This window comes from Lactuca sativa, chromosome 8 (genome assembly GCF_002870075.4).
Source record: "Lactuca sativa cultivar Salinas chromosome 8, Lsat_Salinas_v11, whole genome shotgun sequence".
NCBI lineage: Eukaryota > Viridiplantae > Streptophyta > Magnoliopsida > Asterales > Asteraceae > Lactuca > Lactuca sativa.
This window is the reverse complement of record NC_056630.2, coordinates 93327390-93332909: the sequence shown is the minus strand read 5'-3', so window position 1 is coordinate 93332909 and position 5520 is coordinate 93327390. Positions and strand designations below refer to the sequence as shown.

General features: G+C 42.6%; 1 non-coding gene across 1 annotated transcript; it reads left to right on the top strand.

The window, feature by feature from the left end:
* The first annotated feature begins 5194 nt into the window (after positions 1-5194).
* LOC111908378 (small nucleolar RNA R71) lies at positions 5195-5301 on the top strand. The gene has a single exon (XR_002855857.2). It is a non-coding gene; the product is annotated as a small nucleolar RNA R71 (small nucleolar RNA).
* Positions 5302-5520: the final 219 nt, after the last annotated feature.

The window sequence follows — 5520 nt, the reverse complement described above, 5'->3', positions numbered from 1 at the left end:
ACATGTAACTCACTTTTTTTTCACTCATAACCTACATGCTTAAGCAGAGGCGCTCAACCTCAATCTTTATCGGTTATTGATAATAATTTTCCTGGATACATTTCAGGTTTAGGCTGCTAAACATATTGCATCCCTCAAACCAAGCGGGGTTGTGTTTTTGTTCCATGATTTCACTAAAATAAGGGAGGCCACAAATGCACTATAACATGTATTGGCTCAACTAAACATTTGAACTTTCATCGGATCATCCCACATAATACTAGTAATTATAGCTCAAATTATTACTAGATTCAATTATTCAAAATTTTCAATTTTTACTATCAAATTCTATGATTTTCTAGCAATTTTTTACTTTTTCTACCCCTACCCCACACTTATTTCATACAATGCCCACATTGTATTCATAAAAATAAATCAAAATTAAAGAAAAGGGAGAAAAAGGAACAGACTCCCCTGGGATAGTGGCGTGAGCATCTCCAAAAGTGTGGAAAACGTGCAATTGGACTTCCAAAAATAAAAAGTTGGTGTAGAACTGGTTGAATATGACTCGAAACTTCAATTCTTCAAAGTGGGTATTTGTAAGGAAAAATGTGACAATGATAAATTGGGTCACGTCGTGGCAGTTAACTGGCCACGTCGCGATATGGGTTGAAACCGCGAACACCAAAATGTTGAATTTCTTCAAACTGCAAGAGCGCCACGACGTGGCACAAGGATTCCACGTCGTGGAAACTGGGCATCAGCAGAAAATGGCTTATTTGTTTTAGTGACTCTAGCAACTTTGACCAATGGCTAACTAGTTTCAGACGCTTCTATGCAAATATATTTCCCAACTACACCCCACACTTATCTTGAATTGTGGGTTTCGACTCACGACTCTAAGCTTCCTTGACTAGACAAACACGGCTCGAAAGTTAACCTTTTATGCTCCTTAGAATTCCAATGCTAATCTGAAAAAAATGGACAACCCAAAAGAAAGAAAAAGTAACATCATAGTTTAATAATGTTTTACATCACACACCAAATTCATCATAAAAAAAACTACTTAAAAACAAAACAAAAGAAATAAAATCAATCATCATCTTGATCTCGTGCTCCACTTGGCCCTGCCCCATCATTCTGTGGACACCATAGCTCCTCCCATGTCGAAAAATAGGGATACTGTGGTGGCATAGAAGGTGGTCAGGTCACACCCAAATGCGAATAAATACCCTCATTAAGCTGGGTATGGTAAATGGCATGCCCCCGTAGATTATCCAAATACGTTCCCACCCGACTCTGAAAAGGGTCGGTGGGCACTCCCTGCACATACTGCGAAGCAGTACGCTCTCGCTCGACTTCACCTCTAACCCGTACATTCCGACGTCGCGGTCTGGCTGGTGGTTGCTGTCCCGGCTGCACCTCCTCCTGCTCGTCATCTATCGGCGGTATAACAAAACGATCCCCGATATTCACCACCGCTCGCATCACACCCAAGACTTGAATGGTCAAGTCTGTGTCCGGGAATCGAGTAAGATTCCTCACAAAGTCATGGGTCAAAATATGATATGACCTAGCCAGGCGAGTAACCAAATGCCCCCCAGTAATCGGGCTCCCAGGCCTAGAATTGGCCGCTTTCTTCCCCATAAACCTCGCCAACATATAAGGTAAATCACAGCAAACTCCCGGGGTAATAAGAGTCCATAAATAAAATAGATTCTGAATGGGGACCTTATCACCATGATGCTTGTGATTTATTGAAAAAGTGATAAGGCGGTGCAAAAATCGGAAAACAGGATTCCGAATTTGTGACTCACTCGAGTCACGAGTGTTGTACTCATGGTTAGAAATGCCCCGCCAGAACTGTACATCCAAAGTACCCGAAGCAAAATCCTGAACACATCCAAGCAAGAACGGAATGAAAAACGGAGATTGCGTCTCCACTTCTGTATAGAGCCCCATATGCCAAGCAAATTCCCGAAGACTACACTCTCGATATACACCACCCAAACGAAACACAAGTGCCCGGTTGTAGGTGAAATCAAGGTTGCGTTCCTCGAAGCATACGGTAGAGAAAAACTCTACCGAAAATTCCCGGTACACGGGTTCTTGAATGGAGAATAAATTCCTCCACCCGTGACAAGTGAACGAAAATTGATCTCCAACATAAGCCTTCGACCAAAAACGTTCCAGCTCCACTACCATTCCCACTCTACCAAGCCATCCCCAATCGATAATTTGGGCTATTGCAAACTCCCTATTATATAACCAACCAAGCCGATTCTCGTAGGTAGTTAGCAACAGTCAGGGAATATTTTGAGGAAACTGGTATAAGGGATGTATGCTTGCTACATCTATCGGGTTTTCCTCCTGTGGAACAGCTCGTCGTGGTCCCATTTCTGCAAAAAAAAGCAAACCAAAGCAGCAAACAACCAACACATTAAACAATTTAAACCTGTTCACAGAAGTCACGACGTGGCCAGGTTGCGCCACATCGTGGGTCGCGTCGGTCACAGTTTCAAGATCGGACTATATGCATGCTGTATCTACCAAAATCAATAGTTGGGGTTTGTTCCTATGACCATTTAAGGGATATTTAATCTAAAATTAACCACTATATTCAACCAATTTTGTAAATCATATCAACCCTAATCATGAAAAATTGAAATTGGAAGAAGTAACTACAAAATAATGAGTAAAACACATACCAAGTAGATTAATTGGCAAGATCTTGCAAGGAAATTGGAAGTAGAATAAGAAATTGGTTGTGGGGTTATGATGTTCCCGTTCGTGCGGCAGTCTCCAAATGGGGAGTGACAATTATTGGTCAAAGGGTTTTAAGGAATTGGTCCCCCCTGATTTTTAAAGGCCCCGACGTGGCTGTCTATGCCCACGTCGTGGACCTTAAGTCTGCTTCAGAATCGCGTGTTTTCATTTCGACCCACGACGTGGCTGGCTATGCCCACGTCGTGGAAACTGCCAGATGCAAAATTTTAATAAACTCTAACATATTAACTAATTACTTTGCATATCATTCATTATTTAAAGGTCCCCACAGCTTATTCTTTACTAATTACTAGTTATTAGATGATGAGTTGATGTCTCTCCTAAATAAAGGCTAAAAGAAAAGAAAGAAAAATCTAAAAGGAAAATGCAAACCAAACTCGGGTTGCCTCCCGAGAAGCGCTTCTTTTTCTTGGAGTCTTGAGCTGGACTCCGTGCCTCCTACGTTGAATCTTCGGAAGAGTCTACCACCAGGATATTTTGTTCCTTGAATCGCCGCTTGTAAGCTTGAACTCTCCTTTTATACGCCTTCTTTGAATTTTCCTTTTTAGCTTTTCCATCTTCTTCAAGCTTGCGTTTTGTGCCCTTCGTTTGTTCCTTGCATTCCATAGCATTCTCCTCCTCTTTCACCATCGGCTTTGTTACTCTTGAAGTGACTTCCTCTTCATCACTTGTCATTTCCTCGTCCTCTTCGCTCACCCAAGAAGGCGGACTCTTGTAAGCTATGACTTCAATCACATACGGAACAGATGCCCTTGGTTTGGTTCTCTTGACTTAATGAACTGCCTTTATCTCTTCTTCCATAAGCTTTTCCAGTTCTTCTAGTTCATTCTCTTCATTAATTGTGAACACCTCTTCTTTATTTTCTTGAAAGTCATCTTTTATCCCAAAGACTTCTTTTTCATCTCCAACCCTCAAAGTGAGCTTGGACTCGCGGATGTCAACTAGGGCTCCAACAGTGTTAAGTAATGGCCTGCCAAGGATTATTGGAACATTCGGATCTTCTTTCATGTCCAAGACTACAAAGTCTATTGGAAAAACAAAATTTTCAATTTTTACCAAAATATCCTCCACGATGCCGCGGGGTTGTGTCACCGAACGATTTGCCATGTGAATCTTCATTTTTGTAGCCTTCATCTTCTGAATCTCCAATTTTTGATAAAATGAAAAAGGCATTAGATTAATGCTAGCCCCAAAATCGGCTAAAGCATTAACCTTCATTTTGTTCCCAAACTCACATGGAAGAGTGAGGCGTCCAGGATCCCCCATCTTTTCTGGTGTTTCTCCCAACACAGCTTTTGAAGTTTGTTCACTTAGAATCATTGTACACTGCTTCTTTAATTGCCTTCGCATATCTATCAAGTCTTGCAGTAATTTCTGGTTCTCGGGGGCTTTGGATAAAGACTCGACAAAGGGGGTATTAATTGGGATCCCCTTCACATGCTTTACGAACTCCAAATGCTCCTTCTCCAGTTGACTGAGGGTAGCTCGGGTGGGAAATGGCAGAGGTGGATGATAAGTTGGACTGGGCTCAAAGGATTTTTGATCAGACTTGCGCCACGTCGTGGCCAGAGGAGTGCCACGTCGTGGCGAGTCTGGTTCAGCACTTTCTCCATTTTCGATCCTTGATTTCTTGGGCTGCTGCGGTTCTTCTTCCAATGCCTCCAGGAACTCAGATATTGCATCTTCTTCAGTATCGATGGCCATTACGTGAGATTGGGTCTTTACTTCGGGATTCTTCGGGGACAATTTTTCATGGACTAGAGTGGCTAGTTGACCAAATTGTACTTCAAGGTTATGAATGGAGGCTTGCTGGTTCTTTATCAAAGTTTGTTGTTCCATGATAGCGGAATCAGTGGCATCGTGTCTCTTTTCTAAAGCCTCCATAAACTTCATCAAAATGGTCTCTAGTTCGGGTTTCTTCTCGGCCGGTGACTGCTCCTTTTGATAAAGGCCTTGACCTGTCTGCCTATATTTCTCTTCTTTTTGCTTCTTATACTCTTCATATGGCAGCCACTCCTTCTTCGGTTTCCTCTAGTCCTCATCAAATTTATCCCCACTAGAGTAGCACACTTGAGCTCTTTTGTTCCCAAACTCATCTATATTGCAGTCCTTGGTCAAGTGTGGACCACTGCATCTCTCGCACCCCACTCTTATGGCATGTATCGACTGGTCCATTTGTGTTATCTTGCGATCCATGTTATTCAGCATGGCCATGACAGCTGCAATTTCTTCAGTTTGAGCCCCTCCACCGTCTTTGATTCCATCTTGCCTTGGGTTGTTGTATTCGCGAGAGTGTTTCGCGAATTCTTCAATTAGCTCCTTAACCTCCCTTGGATTTTTCTTTGTCAACGGTCCTTGAGAATCAAGGAGTTGTCTTGTCATCACATTGACCCCATCATAAAAGATTGACATCTCTTGTTGCACATTTAGGTCATGTTGAGGGCAATTTCTGAGCAATCCCTTGTACCGCTCCCATGCTTCGTATAATGACTCCCCCGGTTGTTGCTCAAAGTTGGCTATTGCCTTCTTGAGTTTGGCTATCTTGGATGGCGGGCAAAACTGGTCCAGGAATTGCTCACGCATTTGAGCCCAAGTGGTGATTGTACCCGGTGGGAGTGCTTTCAACCACTCCTTAGCGGCTCCTTTGAAAGTGATGGGAAGCATCCTAAGCAAGACTGTGTTTCTATTGACATTTGGGACATTGAAGTAATCCGCAATGTCATTGACTTCATCTAGATGCTTAAAAGCATCCTC